At 41.7% G+C, this 18,539-nt stretch overlaps 1 protein-coding gene and 1 pseudogene across 4 annotated transcripts in view; one reads left to right on the plus strand and one right to left on the minus strand.

Annotated features, from left to right (window-relative positions):
* Positions 1-18,539, minus strand: part of PLCB1 (phospholipase C beta 1) — a 922,504-nt gene that overhangs the window by 650,691 nt on the left and 253,274 nt on the right. The gene's annotated exons all lie outside the window — the stretch shown is intronic.
* The window catches only part of LOC128574142 (structural maintenance of chromosomes protein 1A-like), a 129,560-nt pseudogene continuing 114,402 nt past the window's right edge, over positions 3,382-18,539 (plus strand). The window contains exons 1-2 of the transcript XR_008376637.1: positions 3,382-3,437; positions 5,549-5,653. The product of XR_008376637.1 is annotated as a structural maintenance of chromosomes protein 1A-like (transcript). The remainder of the gene's footprint in view (positions 3,438-5,548; positions 5,654-18,539) is intronic.

Genomic DNA, 18,539 nt, shown 5'->3' on the forward strand with positions numbered 1-18,539 from the left:
GGCAGTTTCACTGCCCATTGCTTCCTCGTCTCTTCTGTCCCACTCCCAGGCATTTGGCAAAGTCTGGTTTTCACTCTGGTGGGGTGACATCTAGTGGCGCCTGTTGCTGGTATCTAGCAGACAGCGGGCACGGGTGCTGCTGGATATCCTCCTCTTCTAGGCGGCATTTCTGACAGCTGTTGGACGGTGCCTGCCCCAGAAAGGGGGTCAGCCTGGCAACTGTACACATCATTTGCTACTCAAGGCTTCCAATTCCACAGACCTGATGAGTGAGGCCATGGCTCAACAGCATGGACATAATTAAAAATAAACTGTTTTTAAATATCAGTTCGGATGAAATTTGAGTCACTTTTAGGATTAAGACTACTCAGTAGCGTTTTTGGTTTTTTCTTAATTTTCTTTTGAGGGTCTCACTCTGTCACCCTGGGTAGAGTGCTGTGCCATCATCATAGCTCACAGCAACCTCAAATTTGGGGGCTTGAGCAATCCTCTTGCCTCAGCCTCCAGAGTAACTGGGATTACAAGGATGTGCTACAAAACCTGGCTAGTTTTTCTATTTTTAGTAGAAACTGGATCTTGCTCTTGCTCAGGCTGGTTTTGAACTCATGAACTCAAACAATCCTCCTGCTTCCCAGAGCGCTAGGATTACAGGCATGAGCCACCACTCCTAGACCATTCAGTAGTGTTGACTGAGAATATCAATGTCTAAACTTGTGGTTTGTCCCCTGACAGGAACAGTATCAGTCAAGAATACCAACAGATGAAAACACAAAAGTAAAGAAAGAATAAAAGGAACCCAAATTTCAAGACGCAATCCATTCCAAATCCTTCAAATGTACCTGTGTTAGCACATTGAAAAACCCAGAGCAAACAGTCCAGCTCTTTCCTTTTGTTTTGTATGAACACATCGTGAAGAGTAAAAGAAGAGCCAACCTTGACGTTAGGAAGCTTCTTTACTTTTCAGAAATTCTAAAAATATGCACGGTGTACCAAGTATACTAAAAAATAATTGCCGGTTTGATTAGAGAAGTGTTCTGCTTTTAATTGCCTTAGGTCATACTTGCAAGAAGAAAGCAGAGATCATTAAGGGGCAAAAATTCCTTTGAGCATGCCAAATCTGCATCAACTGTGTTTGGCTTTACAACCCTTACATCCTTTCTTCCCCTAACTGTCCTGAAAGTTCAAACATTTGCCTGCAGCAAACAACTCCCCTCTCTCTCACATGCACATTCCTAGGAAAACCAGACAAAAGGCAAACTGCCATGTCATACCATCTGATTTTCACTGGGCTTAACAAGATTTAGTTTAAGATTTGGGCAGGCCTGGATGTGTGGGCTTAACCCATTTGGAATGGGCGCCAGGACAGGATGCACAGCAGACAGATGACTTCTTTGGCAGATGGCTGGAGTAGATGTGTCACAGTACTAGGAGAGAAAAGAAGATTGAAGCCACGGAGGGCTCAAACGCCATTGAAAGCCTAAAAGAGTTTGGGCATGGGATGGCAAAATGATAAAGGTTGTGGGTGTACACAGCTAAAACCAGAGCATCAAACAATAGAGTAATCAAATTTTAGCTCAGACCCCATAAATAAAATGATCGTTCCCACCCAAAAGAGCAGAATAACATGTTCACTTTTGTACTTGCCTGCAATGAAGAAGGTGGACTCAGGACATGATGCCCAGTTGGCACAAACCGCGAGACCAAACAAATCCCCAAATACTAACTCTGGGGTTGGCTGGTAACACTGGGAGCTGGCATCTGGCAGCACCTTCTGGAAGCCAGTCAAGCCCCTTTATGGACTGCACTTGGAGTATTTATAGCTTCAAAGAAAAAAGAATTAGGACCAAGATCCCCACAACAAAACAAACATCAGCAGCAACAAATAGCCCTTCCATCTAGCAGCTGGGAAAGGAAATGGTGTGGGGATTTTCCGAAGAGAATTAATGAAAATAGGGCAGAGCAATGTGAAGTTCAGGTATGAGCAGAACAGAGCAGCTTCTTTGGCTTGACACTGCCCATTTCTGAAGATACTGGACATGAGGTTGCCAGTGGAATCCTGATACCAACCAGCTTGTCAGCCGAGCCTATTGTCCTACAAAGCATGATGGCATTGCAATTGGTAATATGTTTTAGTTACAGATTACTAAAAAGTTTATAGATGTCATTCTATAGAGTATGCTTATCCATTTTCAACAAATGCTTTTGTAGTCTACACACGTCCCTGAAAGAGAGAATCAATAAATCACTAACACAAGTATGTGAACAGGGTGGGCTGTATCTCATAGCTTCTATTAAGATTACCAGAGAGTCAGGCCCCTGGAAACCCTGTCTTAGAGATGCTTATTTCTGTGTGTTACTGCCTGCTAAAGAGCCTGGATGAGTATTAAATGATCCACTGAGGATCATTAGCTGTTTTAGAAACAAGCTGAGAAGTACATGAAATCACCATTTTTAGAAATTTAAAGCATAATTGTGTCTACAGTGAAATAATGATCTAGAGATGACAGAAGAGTCAGAGGCTGCTACCATGATCTAGAATGGTGCTTATCAAAGTGTAGGTCCCAGACCAGCATATCAACATCACCTAGGAACTTATTAGAAATGCAAATTCCTAGGCCTCATATGCGACTCACTGAATCAGAATCTCTTCCTATGAGGGTCTAAGAAATCTATTTTAACTTGTTTGCCACCAAGTGATTTGGGTGTGTGGTCTGGTTTGAAAAGCGCTGATCTGGGATTGTGCTATACAGTGTTTGTGCTCCCTGACCAGGGGCGTCAGCATCCCTGGGAGCTGGTTAGAAATGCAGAATCCCAGGTTCCATCCCCACACCTGCTGAGCCAGGATCTGTATGTTAGCCCGAGCCCCAGAGACTCAATAGGTGCATAAAGTTTGAAAAACTGACCACAAAGTAAATAAGATCCTAAAAGAGAGAATAGCTGTGGGGATGAGAGGCAGGTGCAAACTGCAGGGACACTTATTGGCAATTATTGAACCCCTCCTCATCCCAGTACTCAATTTATAATCCAGTCATATACATATGTGTGTGTGTGTATTTGTAATCCACAGAGAGTGGCTTTACTGGCCTGTTGGGATTCTGGAGTCCCCAGCATCTGCTGCAGCTGAATACTTTTCATCCTGCCGGGCTACATAATAGCCCTTCTCATCATCCTCTTCAAGAACAACGTAAAACATGTCTGTGAGAGGCTATCTGTAAAGTCATTAGGCAGCGCCTGTGGCTCAGAGGAGTAGGCGCCAGCCCCATATGCCAGAGGTGGTGGGTTCAAACCCAGCCCCGGCCAAAAACTCCAAAAGAAAAAAAAAAAAAGTCATTAGCCTAACACTTTCAATGAATTTTTGGTCTGTTTTGGGGAAGGTGGGGAATGAGGGTACCTCAGGGACCCACTCCACAGACAGAGATGGAGTTTGCTGAGAAGAGGTGAGACCCAGCTCTGGGTTTGCGGACAGGCTGGCTCTGACTCAGGGCTGCTCAGGCTTGCTCACAGGAGGGCTGACAAGCTGGGAGGGTGTGCTGTAGATTCATGTTATGAAGGCAAAGTTCAGCCCAGAGACAGATCCAAACAGGTGGGAAACACCTGCTCTATTTAGCTACAAAATGCTTTACAACCTGCTTTTCCATGCCAATAATCTGCGAAGGTCATTGCCCTAACGATTAAGTAGAGAATCAAAGGAAAGAAAATAGACCAGCTCAGCTTCCTTATTTTGTTTTACTTAGGAACTAGTTTTACTTCATCCCAGATTACCAATTCGTTCATGAGTAAACTAGCATATATCTTGTTATTATAAAGTTCAAGTTTTATATTCTTACTCTAAGACATACACAGGGCCCATACTGGGCTTCTTTATCATGTATGTCTGCTGTCACACTCCATGCAAAGTGAGAAGGACACCTCACAGCACATGATGTACGACTGCATGAGCCGTCACAAACCAGACCGTGACATTCTCAGTGCTCCAGAGAAAACAAAATGTTAGTTCTTGCAGTTGGTGTCATCAAAGATGTTCTGTCCCACCAAATCTCCCTTTGTGCTGTCAGGGACATGACGAAGCAGATTAATACTGTGGTCTTCCTCTCAATGATTTTTATCACAGATCATGACATCAGAATGGATAGGTGTGAATCCCTGTTATGCTACTTACAGCTTTGGGACCGAGGGCAAGTGATCTAACCCTTTTCTGTTCCTCAGTTTCTACATTTGTAAAATGAAGACACTAATTCTTGCTTTATAAAATTACTATGACAATCCAAAGCACTAATTCATGAAAAGTGCTTAGGACCGTAACTAGCCCCATCGCTGGTCATCAGTAAACATCAATAATCATTATTGCCAAATGTACACTGTTACACACTGCCCCGTAGAATATTAACAGATATGTAAATAAACGAGAATGTCAGATGTGAATGATGGTGTTAAAAATAAAAAGTAGATAGAGAGTGAGGTGAAAGGTGGAAGAAGCTGCTTTGGTTAGGCTGGACCGGGACTGGGATGGTCCCTGCATGGAGGTTATATCCATGATAAGAAAGGGTATTGCTGTGATAGTGAAATGATGAAATGATGTTGAGGTGGCAGAAGGGTAAGTCAGAGGCAGAACAAGGGAATCCAGGCAGGAAGAGCAGCAAGCTCAGTGACGCAGAAGTCAGGAGAAAAGCACCTGGCAAGGCAGAGGTGGCCCACCAGCCACATCAAGTGATGCTATGGGGTCAAGAGAGATGACAACAAATGACAAGATGTTGGACACTAGGAAACACCAATGTTTCAACTGAGTGGTTGGGATAACAGCCGTGGTGGGGTGTGTTGGGGTGAGAATGGGAGGGGCAGAAGCAGAGACTATGAGTGAAGACCGCTCTCTAAAGAGCTTGGCAGTAAAGGGAAGCAGCTAAGTCAGAGAATGAATAGTAGACAGTGACTTCAAGGTGGTGAAGAGGAAGTGCTAATTAGAGAGGGCTGAGGTGAGTACAGGCACAGAAAGGAGTTGCATGAGGATATGTGTCCTGGGGGGCTGGTCACAGCAGGACAGGGGAAAGAGGGAGGTCCACCTGCAGGCTTGTGAGACACCCACGGGGATGACGTCAGAGCAACAAGCAAAACAGATGTGAAGAGCTAGACTGGTTCAAGGGTATCATGCCTGAAAATTACTCTGGAAGAAAGTGAGCAGCTGGGTGGGAGCAGCGGCTCACACCTGTAATCCTAGTACTCTGGGAGGCCAAGGCAGAAGGACCACTGAAGTTCAGGACTTCAAGACCAGCCTGAGCAAAAGTGAGACCCCGTCTTTACTAAAAATAGAAAAATTAGCCAAGCATTGTAGTGGGCACCTATAATCCCAGTTACTCGGGAAGCTGAGGTAAGAGGCTCACTGGAGCCCAGGACTTTGAGGTTGCTGTGAGCTCATGTGAGGCCATGGTACTCTAGTTCATGGTACTCTAGTCTGGGCAACAGAGTGAGACTCCATCTCAAAAAAAAAAAAAAAAAGTAAGCAGCTGGCAGCTAACATGTTTTGTGATAAAAATAATGACTTTTCTGTTCCTAGGGTTCATGAAGTCCTCTATATTGTGACTGGGGAAGGTTCTCTGGACATCCTGAAACCACAGGAACTTTGGGGGCACAGGATAACAATTCAGATACCAGCCATGCAGTAAGGATTCTTTTTGAAGGAGATACTCTATATGTGTTCAAACTAGAGCTTAACAATAGATTCAGGTCCTTAAAAATGCATAAAGAAGGCTTGGCACCTATAGCTCAAGCGACTAGGGTACCAGCCACACACACCAGAGCTGGCAGGTTTGAATCCAGCCCGGGCCTGCCAAACCACAATGAAAACTACAACTTAAAAATAGACGGGCCTTGTGGTGGGTGCCTGTAGTCCCAGCTACTTGGGAGGCTGAGGCAAGAGAATCGCTTAAGCCCAAGAGTTTGAGGTAGCTGTGAGCTGTGATGCCACAGCACTCTACCCAGGGCGAAAGCTTGAGATTCTGTCTCAAAAAGAAAAAAAAGAATGCGTGACGAAGGTCTATTTTTAGCACATAATCCCTAAAATTTAATCCTCATCCTGGGAAAAATTAACCAGGAAATCTAAATAATCTCAGATCTAACTGGCAGGAACTTTAAAGTCCACAGTAGAAATGCTACCTGTTTCATCTTAACTGTGTCTCAGAGTAACAAATCATGTCTGAGCCTTGGGAGGGACCTGGACAGGAATTCCTTGATTTTCAATTACGAGAAACAGGGTGTGTGGGAGGAGGGTGGAGAGTCAATCCTACATATGAAGTACAACAGGAGGGGTCTTGCTGGGAACCAAATGAGTCAGCATTTACTGAGCATGTGCTATGGCCCATCCAAGCATGTTACTGGCACTAGCAATGGCCTTAATTTTTTAACACAGCATTCTTATCCCCATTTTATAGATGAGGAAACATAAATTTGGAGATGTTACACACCTATTTAAGGGAGAAAACTCATGACTAGGAAGTTTCAGGATAAGAGAGTAGATCACCCAAACAAATGACCAAAAACAGGAGAAGAGAGATTTGGTGAAGCTGGACGAACACAGTGTGGCTGTGGGAAAAAATGAGCAAAGATGAGGTCAAGATGCAGGTGGGCTGAAAGCCAGTCCCAGAATTAATTCTATAACAAAACCAGTCTGCATGGTGTAACCCTTTATGGAAGGTTGGCAGGCGTTGCCTAGCTGAGGAGTGGTACTGGGATTAAATGAGCCAGGCCTGCTGGAAGAAGCAAGACCAAACACAGCCCTCCCCAATGTACTAACTCGGTCATTCACTGCTTCCCATCCCTAGGCTGTCACTGTCCCCCACTCCTGCCAGCTCAGTGATATATAAGATGGTAGAAGTGCCCAAATAAAGAGCAGGGGACAGCACAGAACTGTGATCAGGACCGTCCCTATTCTCTCATATACCTCTGGGTGAGAGTGTAAAGTGACATTAACACTTCAGAAAAGTGGGAGTTTCTAATAAAATAAAACAGACACCTACCCTATAACTCCATCATTCTATCCCTTCCTAGGTCATTGCCCAAGAGAAATGAAAACATATGTCCATGAGAAGACCTGTACAGGATGGTTCATGGAAGCTTAACTTGTGATAGCTCAAAACTGAAAACAAGGCAGATTTCCATCAATTGGACACAAATTTTTGCAAAGTTATACAAAGAAATATTTCACAGCAATAAATAAGAATAATGCAACATGCAACAACATGGCCCAATCTCAACAAAAGTATGCTGTATGAGAGAAGCTAGACACACAAAAACACACCATGTGATTCCTCTTAGATGACGGGCAAGCACAGGTATAATTAAACTGGGTTACAGGATAATAGCTGCCTCTGGGTATTTTGTGTGTTTGCAGGGGTAAGAAGGAGAGGTATGGATTGAAAGAAGACGCATGAGAACTTTCTAGGATCATAAAAAAAATTCTATGCTGACCTCTGCTTGGTTGCACAGGTGTATAAATCTGTCAAAATTAATTGAGTGATTGAGTGATATATTTGAGATTTGTATATTTTTTGGCATATAAATTAAATCTCAGCGAGGAACTATTAGTACTCAAGACATATGTAAAAAAATAACTGGAAGGTGGAGAAAGATGGCGGCTGAGTAACAGTTTCCCTGCAACTGGGCACCGTGAGTCTGGGGAGATAAGACTCCAGGCATCTCTGGCTGGTGGGATCTGCCTATAATAATCCCTTTGAGGATACAGGGAGTCAGCAAGGGACTTCTGGACCCCAAGAGGAGGACAAAAACAGTGAAAAACTGGCAAGTGGTTGTGTGTGTTTGATCGACCTAATCCCGCAGGCAGCTGTAAGTACAAGCAGCAGTGAGACTGCAAACCGCAAAGGCCTTACCTGTGAACTGTTTAGGTGTTTTTGGACTTGCACTCAGTTGAACTCCCTTGGAGAGAGTTTCAGCAGAAGTGTGGAGAACTCTGGGGATTGTCTAGGGCCCCAGACTGAGATGCTGAGCCGGACGGAGCTAATAGTGTTCGGCTGTGGGCCGCAGGGAGCCATTGTGAGAGAACAGCCCCGGCAAGCTCCACCCTCAGAGTCGCAGAGCAAGGATCAGGGGAGAGCTAGTAAACTAGTGACAGAGCAGCCTAAAGGCGGGGACTGAGCTGCATTACAGCCTTAAACCTCAGGGACAGAGTGAGACCAGTTTTGCACACTAGAGCCTTGGGCTGCTGCCCTGGGTAGAGTACCATGGCATCACAACTCATAGCAACCTCAAACTCCTGGACTTGGTGCCACCCAGACCTCCATAAGAGCTGCGCCATGCCCCTGACACGTGACCCGCACCTGCGGTGCCTCCGCATGCCAAGGCCAAGAACTGCGGGAGCGGAGCAACACTGCGTCCTCCCTCCTGTACCTTCCTTGCCTCCACACCGGACCGCTAGTCTGGCCAGGGACTCCGGTAGACGTGTGCCCTCTGGAGCCCTCCCTGCCTCTGCGCAGAGCACGTCTCCTGGTCAGAGACTGCTGGAGCCATGGGCTCTCTGTGCCAAAGTAACTGGGCACCAAAAAATCCCAGAACAATGTGCACCACCTCCCACCCTATTCTGGATACGGGTGTGTCAAACTCCAGAGCTGCTTCCACAAAGAGAACTCCCTGGTTGGGGCAGCCCCACAGGAAATACACAGGTTCACTCCCTAAAAAGATCCAGCAACAATAGAGTGATCCCAATGGGGTTTAATCTTGGAGAGACACCTCCCAACTCTGAGGACAGCCAGCGGCAAAGGTGAAACACAATCAGGAGGCGAAATCAAGAGAAAAACTCTAGCAATATCAGAGTAGATCAATCAGAGTAGATCAATTCCCCAACGAACAATGGGGCAGACACAGCACAAGATCCCATGCACAAACAAATAACTGAGATGTCAGAAATTGAATTCAGAATCTGGATAGCAAATAAGATCAAATTAGAATTCAAAGCAGTAACCCAAAAGATGTCTCAAGAATTCAATGAATTCAAAGACCAAATGAACAAAGATTTTGACACATTGAGACAAGAAGTCGCAGCCCTCAAAGATCTGAGAAACACAGTAGAATCCCTCAGTAACACAATGGAGCAAACAGAAGAAAGGATTTCTGACATTGAAGACAAAGCTTTCGAATGCTCCCAAACTCTCAGAGAGGAAGAGAAATGGAGGACAAAAACAGATCACTCTCTCAGAGAGCTCTGTGATAATTCAAAGAAAACCAATATTCGTATTACAGGGATCCCCAAAAGCGATGAAGTGGCTTCACAAGGCACAGAGTCTCTTCTCCATGAGATTATGAAACAGAACTTTCCAGACATGCCAAGGGATTCTGAAATTCAGATAGCAGACAGTTTCAGAACTCCAGCACGACTCAACCCGAATAAGACATCCCCCAGACACATCATAATCAATTTCACTAAAGTTAACATGAAGGAGAAAATTCTGAAAGCTGCCAGATGAAAGAAAACCATTACCTACAAGGGGAAGAATATTAGAATAACTGCAGATCTCTCTGCTGAAACCTTTCAAGTAGAAAAGGATGGTCATCGACTTTTAATCTCCTAAAACAAAATAATTTTCAACCCAGGATACTGTACCCAGAAAAACTGAGTTTCACTTATGATGAAGAAATTAAATACTTCAATGACATTCACATGTTGAAGAAATTTGCCATAACTTAACCAGCTCTCCAGGATATTCTCAGACCTATCCTCCATAAAGACCAGCGTAATCCTCCACCACACAAGTAAACCCACCCAGAAAATTTTGATCAAATTCCAACTTCCACAGTCACAAAAGGATTAAAAATGTCCACCGGACTCTCAAAAGGCTTATCAATATTCTCAATTAATGCAAATGGTTTAAATTGTCCTCTAAAGAGGCACAGGTGTGCTGACTGGATACAAAAACTCAAGCCAGATATCTGCTGCATACAATAATTGCATCTTACATTAAAAGACAAATATAAACTCAAGGTGAAGGGATGGTCATCTATACTCCAGGGAAATGGAAAGCAGAAAAAAGCAGGCGTTGCAATCCTATTCACAGATGCAATCGGCTTTAAACCAACCAAAATAAGGAAGGATAAGGATGGGCACTTCATATTTGTTAAAGGTAATACACAATATGATGAGATTTCAATTATTAATATTTCTGCACCCAAACAAAATACATCTCAATTTCTAAGAAAAACTCTAATAGACATGAGCAACTTGATTTCCTCCAGTTCCACAGTAATTGGAGATTTTAACACCCCTTTAGCAGTGCTGGATAAATTGTCCTAAAAAAAGCTAAGCAAAGAAATTTTAGATTTAAACTTAACCATTCAATATCTGGACTTAACAGACACCTACAGAACATTTCATCCCAAGAAAACTGAATAAACATTCTTCTCATCAGCCCACGGAACATACTCCAAAATCGACCACATCCTAGGCCAGAAATATAACCTCAGAAAATTTAAAAAAATAGAAATTATTCCTTGCATTTTCTCAGACCATCCTGGAATACAAGTTGAACTCAATAACAACAGGAACCTGCACACCCATACAAAAACATGGAAACTAAACAACCTTATGCAGAAGGATAGATGGGTTACAGATGAGATTAACAAGGAAATCACCAAATTTTTGGAACAAAACAACAATCAAGACACGAATTACCAGAACCTCTGGGGTACTGCAAAGGCAGTCCTAAGAGGGAAATTTATAGCACTGCAAGCTTTCCTCAAGAAAACGAAAAGAGAGGAAGTTAATAACTTAATGGGACATCTCGAGCAACTGAAGAAGGAAGAACACTCCAACGCCAAACCCAGCAGAAGAAAAGAAATAACCAAAATCAGAGCAGAATTAAATGAAATTGAAAACAAAAGAATTATACAACAGATCAATAAATCCAAAACTTGTTTTTTGAAAAGATCAATAAAATAGATAAACAGTTGGCCAACCTAACCAGGAAAAAAAGAGTAAAATCTCTAATTTCATCAATCAGAAATGGTAACAATAAAATAACAACAGATCCCTCAGAAATTCAAAAAATCCTTAATGAATACTACAAGAAACTCTACTCTCACAAATATGAAAATCTGAAAGAAATCTACCAATACCTGGAAGTACGCCACCTACCAAGACTTAGCCAGAATGAAGTGAAAATGTTGAACAGGCCTATATCAAGTTCTGAAATAGCATCACTATACAAAATCTCCCTAAAAAGAAAAGCCCAAGACGAGATGGCTTTACATCAGAATTCTACCAAACCCCTAAAGAAGAACTAGTACCTATATTACTAAAACTCTTCCAAAATATACAAAAAGAAGGAATATTACCCAACACATTCTACGAAGCAAACATCACCTTGATCCTCAAACCAGGGAAAGACACAACAAGAAAAGAAAATTATAGACCAATATCACTAATGAATATTGATGCTAAAATACTCAATAAGATCCTAACAAACAGAATCCAACAACACATCAAAAAAATTATACACCATGATCAAGTGGAATTTATCCCAGGGTCTCAAGGCTGGTTCAATATATGTAAATCTATAAATGTAATTCAACACATAAACAAACTAAAAAATAAGGACCATATGATTCTTTCAATTGATGCAGAAAAAGCTTTTGATAATATCCAGCATCCCTTCATGATCAGAGCACTTAAGAAAATTGGTATAGAAGGGACATTTCTTAAACTAACAGAGGCCATCAACAGCAAACCCACAGCCAATATCGTATTGAATGGAGTTAAATTGAAATCATTTCCACTTAGATCACAAACCAGGCAAGGTTGCCCATTGTCTCCATTGCTCTTTAACACTGTAATGGAAGTTTTAGCCATTGCAATTAGGGAAGAAAAAGCGATCAAGAGTATCCACATAGGGTCAGAAGAGATCAAACTTTCACTCTTCACAGATGACATGATTGTTCATCTGAAAACACTAGGGATTCTTCTATGAAACTTTTAGAAGTGATCAAGGAATACAGCAATGTCTCAGGCTAAAAAATTAGTACCCATAAATCTGTAGCCTTTATATATACCAACAATAACCAAACCAAAAAAAAGTCAAGGACTCTATTCCTTTCACAGTAGTGCCAAAGAAGATGAAATATTTGGGAGTATACCTAACAAAGGATGTGAAAGATCTCTACAAAGAGAACTATGAAACTTTAAGAAAAAAAATAGCTGAAGATGTTAACAAATGGAAAAACATACCATGCTCATGGCTGGGAAGTATCAACATTGTTAAAATGTCTATACTACCCAAAGTAATATATAATTTTAATGCAATTCCTATTTAAGCTCCATTGTCATACTTTAAAGATCTTGAAAAAATAATACTTCGTTTTATATGGAATCAGAAAAAACCTTGAACAGCCAAAACATTACTCAGAAATAAAAACAAAGCAGGAGGAATCACGCTACCAGACCTGAGACTGTACTATAAATCGATAGTGATCAAAACAGCATGGTATTGGCACAAAAACAGAGAAGTAGATGTCTGGAACAGAATAGAGAACCAAGAGATGAATCCACATACTTACCATTATTTGATCTTTGACAAGCCAATTAAAAACATTCAGTGGGGAAAAGATTCCCTATTTAACAAATGGTGCTGGGTGAACTGGCTGGCGACCTGTAGAAGATTGAAACTGGACCTGCACCTTTCACCATTAACTAAGATAGACTCTCACTGGATAAAGATTTAAACTTAAGACATAAAACTATAAATATACTTGAAGAAGGTGCAGGGAAAACTCTTTAAGGAATCATCCTGGGTAAATATTTTATGAGGAGTACTCCCCAGGCAATTGAAGCAGTATCAAAAATACATTACTGGGACCTGATCAAACCAAAAAGCTTCTGCACAGCCAAGAACATAGTAAGTAAAGCAAGCAGACCGCCCTCAGAATGGGAGAAAATATTTGCAGGTTAGACCTCTGATAAAAGTCTAATAACCAGAATCCACAGAGAACGCAAATGTATTAGCAAGAAAAGAACAAGTGATCCCATCTCAGAGAAATGCAAATCAAAACTAATTTGAGATATCACCTAACCCCAGTAAGAGTAGCCCACATAACAAAATCCCAAAACCAGAGATGTTGGCGTGGATGTGGAGAAAAGGGCACACTTCTACACTGCTGGTGGGAATGCACACTAATATATTCCTTCTGGAATGTTATTTGGAGAATACTTAGGGACCTAAAAATAGACCTGCCATTCGATCCTGTAATTCCTTTACTAGGTTTATACCCAGAAGACCAAAAAATCACAATATAACAAAGACATCTGTACCAGAATGTTTATTGCAGCCCAATTCATAATTGCTAAGTCATGGAAGAAGCCCAAGTGCCCATCGACCCATGAATGGACTAGCAAATTGTGGTACATGTACACCATGGAATATTATGCAGCCTTAAAGAAAGATATAGACTTTACCTCTTTCGTGTTTACATGGATGGAGCTGGAACATATTCTTCTTAGCAAAGTATCTCAGGAATGGAAGAAAAAGTATCCAATGTACTCAGCCCTACTACGAAGCTAAATTATAGCTTTCACATGAAGGCTATAACCCAACTATAGCACAAGACTATGGGGAAAGGGCCAAGGAAGGGGAAGGGATGGAGGAGGTTAGGGTGGAGAGAGGGTAATGGGTGGGGCCACACCTACAGTGCATCTTAGAATAGGTACAGGTGAAACTTACTAAAGGCAGAATACAAATGTCTATATACAATAACTATGAAAATGCCATGAAGGCTACGTTGAACAGTTTGATGAGAATATTTAAGATTGTATATGAAACCAGCACATTGTACCCCTTGATTGCACTAATGTACACAGCTATGATTTAACAATAAGCAAAAAAAAAAAAACTGCCTTTGTCCTGATGGCTGGGTAAAGAGAATCTCTTTGTTGATGGCAGTTAATCCTAGTTACACTTGACCATCTCTGCCCTCACATATCACGGATGTAAAGGGAGTCAAAAAATCAGAAAAATCCACGTGAAAGCTATACTGTCTACCTAACCGTCATCCTGGTGCTGGGTCATTTTAATGCCTTCTTCCTGCAAAAGGGTATTGATGACAAGACATATCCATTAATATTAACAAAATAATCACCATGCTGTGGTTCTGCTGGTAGCGTGTACTCTCACAGAGAGACACAACAGGATTTGAGCCTTGTTTATGAATGCAATGAGCTCCAGGAATAATCAACATGCCTCTCATTGTTAAAATCCTGCCACTTATATTATCTGAACCATTGCAATCTATTATTGAATTTAATAAATGTAAGTATTTGTGAAAACAGAAACAAACTCCCCCAGCTAATTTTTAGAACTCTGAGTCACTCAAGGAGGAGCATCAATGTCCCAACTTGTGTGACTCCCAGTGTCTCTGGCTTCTTGAGAACCACTGTCCATGTCACATCCTAGGCATCATCTGTCCTCTAGAGGATGTCGTCCCTCTGCCCAACTTCTAGCAATAGACACAATGCACCAAAACAGGCAAATTCCTTGCCAGGAACATATTCACAGCTCACTCTTACTCACTTCATTGCTCTTCATTTTCCCTACAGAAAAACATTGTAAAGAGTAAATACAAAGCATTAATCACAGTTGAATTAGCAAGAAAATAAGCCTCTTTGGAGAAGAAATCGCTTATCTCAATTTCTTTCTTAAGAGAGACTACTTGGGGAACCAGGTGTAATTTTGCAAAATAAATAAATAAATAAATAAATTATTCAACCCAACATTGTGGCAGCACCTGTGGCTCAAAGGAGTAGGGCACTGACCCCATATACCGGAGGTGGCAGGTTCAAACCCAGCCCCGGCCAAAAAGCTGCCAAAAAAAAAAAAGAAAAAAGAAACCAACATTGAAACTCAGGTCTCTCTTACTTTTAGCAAGTGTCAGGGGGAGGAGCAAGATGGTGGCCAAGTAACAGCTTCCTTGCAACTGGGCCTGGTGAGTCTGGGGAGATAAGACTCCAGGCATCTTTGGCTGATGGGATCTGCCCATAAACATCCCTTTGAGGACACAGGGAGTCAGTGAGAGATTTCTGGACCCCATGAGGAGGACAAAAGCAGTGGAGAACTGGCAAGTGATTGCGTGTGTTCGTTTGGTCTAATCCTGCTGGCAGCTGTAAGTACAGCAGCAGTGAGATTGCAAACGGGAAAGGCCTTACCTGTGAGCTGTTTTGGTGTTTTTTGGACTTGGCACTCAGTTGAACTACCTTGGGAAAACTTGGGCAAGAGTGCAGAGGACTTTAAGCATTGTCTAGGGCCCCAGACTGAGCCACTGAGCCAGACGGAGCTAATAGTCCTCAGCTGTGGGCTTTATGGAGCCATTGTGGGAGAAGTGCCCCAGCAAGCTCCACTCTCAGGGTCACAGGGATCAATTGGGCAGGAGCAAGTAATCTAGTGAATGAGCATCCTAAAGGTCTGGACTGAGATGCCTTATAGCCTTAGCCCTCAGGGGCATAGAGTGAGACCAGTTTTGGCACACTAGGTAAGTGGACAGCCACTTCAGGAGTGATCCCAGCGACAAGTGCTTTCCTGGGAAAGCTTCTGCTTAACCAAGTTTAGCAGTTTAAAGTGCCTTTTAAGAGGGCTGAGGAGAGATTTAGGTTCTCCACTCTGCGAGGTTTGAGAAATCAGCAGAGGCCTCCAGTCTCCATCTCATACAGGCATATCAGCATTGTGATTAACATCTCATACCCCAGAAGATCACCTGTTGCCCAGACAATATTCAGCAAGATATATATGCTGCTTTGTTTTTGGTTTTATTTTTTTGTTTGTTTGGGTTTTTAATTGCAGCAAGTGTCAGAAAGCTATCGTTCTGAACTTAGAAAAGTCTCCTGTGCATCTCACAAGCATTATTTTAAGTCTTGTTTCATAAAGTTCAAACTGGTTATTCTGAAAGATTCTTTCTGTCTAAGGCAAGTCAACAATTAAGTTAGAAATTAGTGCAATACTGATGCTCTGAAAGTCTCAGAGGTGTCTATTTAAAAGACTAACTTATCAACAAAAATTGCTATCCTAATGATAACAAATTGAAAATCCATATTTGTGTTGACAGAAGTATAAAGCAATATCTCTTTATCATCCCAAAGAATTGTTCCCATATGGTTGTAGTCATTGAGATCACCAACTTAGAAGCCAGACTACCTGGGTTCAAATTCAAATTCTATCACTTACTAACTGGGTAAGTGGGCCAATTAGTAAAAAGTAATTTGGGCCAATTACTTTTTTTCCCTGTACCTCACTTTCCTTACCAATACAATGGGATAATAATGCCTAGTCCATAGGTCTGTATTTTGGACTGAATAATTTAAGGAATATAAACCCAGTGCCTATCACACAAGCTGTGTTTAATTGTTCTTAGCCATGAATATTTATTATTATTTTTATTCTTGTTCCTTCTATTATAATTACTAGGGGCATAATTCCATCAATGTAATACTTATATTACTAGGAAAAATAACTTAGGAATATAGAAGTTATCTTAAAATATATAGTCACATACTCTTTCCTAAACAAACATATGTGAAACCAGTAGAACAGTGGTTCTCAACCTTCCTAATGCCACGCTGTATTTTCATTGTTAAAAAGGGGTCGCCAGCCACAGGTTGAGAACCGCTGCAGTACAAGGTAGGGAGCATGTGGTATAATATTGGCTTCAGGTGTTAAAATAGAAAAGCTTAAATCAGACTTAGTATTTGGGTGTTAATTGGCTGCACTACAGAAAAGAGAAAAAAAAACCTAAGTAATAGTGAAACAGTACATAAAAATAAATATTATTTTCCACAGATACATATATAAATCCAGATAAAGGATTAGACTTTCAAGTTCTAAGGAAATTTAAGGGGTATTTTATCCCAATCCAAGACAGATCTCTATTTTCAGCATCTCTGGGGCTGTTCAGCTGAGACCCTCATCCCTCAACTGTGGTTCCAGGACTTCCATTACCTGGTATCTTGTTAGAAATGCAAAATCTCACACCCTCCCCAGACGTATTGCATCAGAACCTGCATGTTAACAGATTTTCAGCAAATGTGCAGGAGGATTAAATTTAGAGAACAGCAGGCCTAGGCTATCATTCTCCTGGGGCAGTCTGCTCTGCTATTAGATATTCCCAATTCTTAGAATGTCTTTATTAGTATATACATTATAGAATCCAAATTTATCTCCCAGTTAATGAAAAATATATAAACCATAATCCTATTTTAAAAAACTTCATTATATATGCATGATATTAAATATGTAGCACGTCTATAGGTTTAGATTTAAGTTGACATAGAAAAACTTCTGGAAGAATAACAGCAGCAACTAAGTTTTAAATGTGTTGTTCGCATTTCTCTCTGTGACTACTTTTTTTTTTTTTTTTTACCTTTGGTCTTAGTTCTGTTACTGGAGAATTCAAGATCAGTTTTACAAATTCCTCCTCAGAGAGCTGAAAATAGCTTCCTGCCTCCCTCTGGACCTTTTTTTCTCCAGGCAAAGGCTCCAAATGTTCCTTCCCTCTGGCTCGTGCAGCTCCACCTTCCCCTCTGAACCCTCCCTGCTCTCAGCAAGGCCTCTTAGAAGCAACGTCAGAATCCAGTTCTCACTGACCAGCATTATTGTGGGCAATCAGCTGTTCCCCGGGAGTTCTTTCTTCTTGGCTAATAACATCTCCATTTTAAAATGTCATTTTAACAGTCTTAGAAAAAAATTAGTTCCTAAGTCACATAAATTACTATGACATTTTTCTTCTGCAATTTTCCAAATGTTCTGGAGATGCCAGGAAGAGCCCTGCATCTGCCTTGCAATGGCATTCATTGCACAGAACCCAATATTCACTCCTGAAGCAAAAGGGAATAATGATAATGTGTAGCATGTTGGAAGGAAGACAATGCTGGGGTGCTAAACAACCCTCGAGACAGACAGAGCACTGATGGGGGGCCAGATCTGCTCATGCACATGCAGAGACGCTCAAAGGCAGCCAACAGGGACAATCATAACATTTGAGTAAGGTGAGAACTGATACAACTACCTAGATGATAAAAATAAAGGGCAACTTGAGTGGGCTTTGGTATGACTGTTCAGACCTGAGCAGTATGAGGTCCCAGGGGATCACCTCCAACACCAGTGGGTTTGCATATGAATTATATTTTTCCTATGTACGCCGTGTCACCAAAAAAATAGAAGCACTGGCATAAAGAATACTCCTTTTCTCTCAAATTCTAGGACCATCTTGAAAACATATGGCATGGTAGTGGAGCAAAGAAAACACCTTCCAGGCAAAGGGGACAGATACTTATAGTCCAGACATTGATGGGAGATGCTCGTTCATTAAGGCTTAGCATTGCATCAATCTGTGCAGACAGCATTTAGTGCAGAAATGGCTATGGTTAAAGGAAAGTTGATGAAGACTCTAAAAGTCAAGTATCTGAAGTTGGAGCCTTTGCCAAGAGCACGTGAGAATGTTTTGTAATGGTGTGTCAACCTTGATACAAGGGCACAAGCAGCCACGTGTGGAAAAGCTTGGGGCAGAGG

The sequence above is a fragment of the Nycticebus coucang genome, chromosome 21 (assembly GCF_027406575.1).
Source record: "Nycticebus coucang isolate mNycCou1 chromosome 21, mNycCou1.pri, whole genome shotgun sequence".
Taxonomy (NCBI): Eukaryota; Metazoa; Chordata; class Mammalia; order Primates; family Lorisidae; genus Nycticebus; species Nycticebus coucang.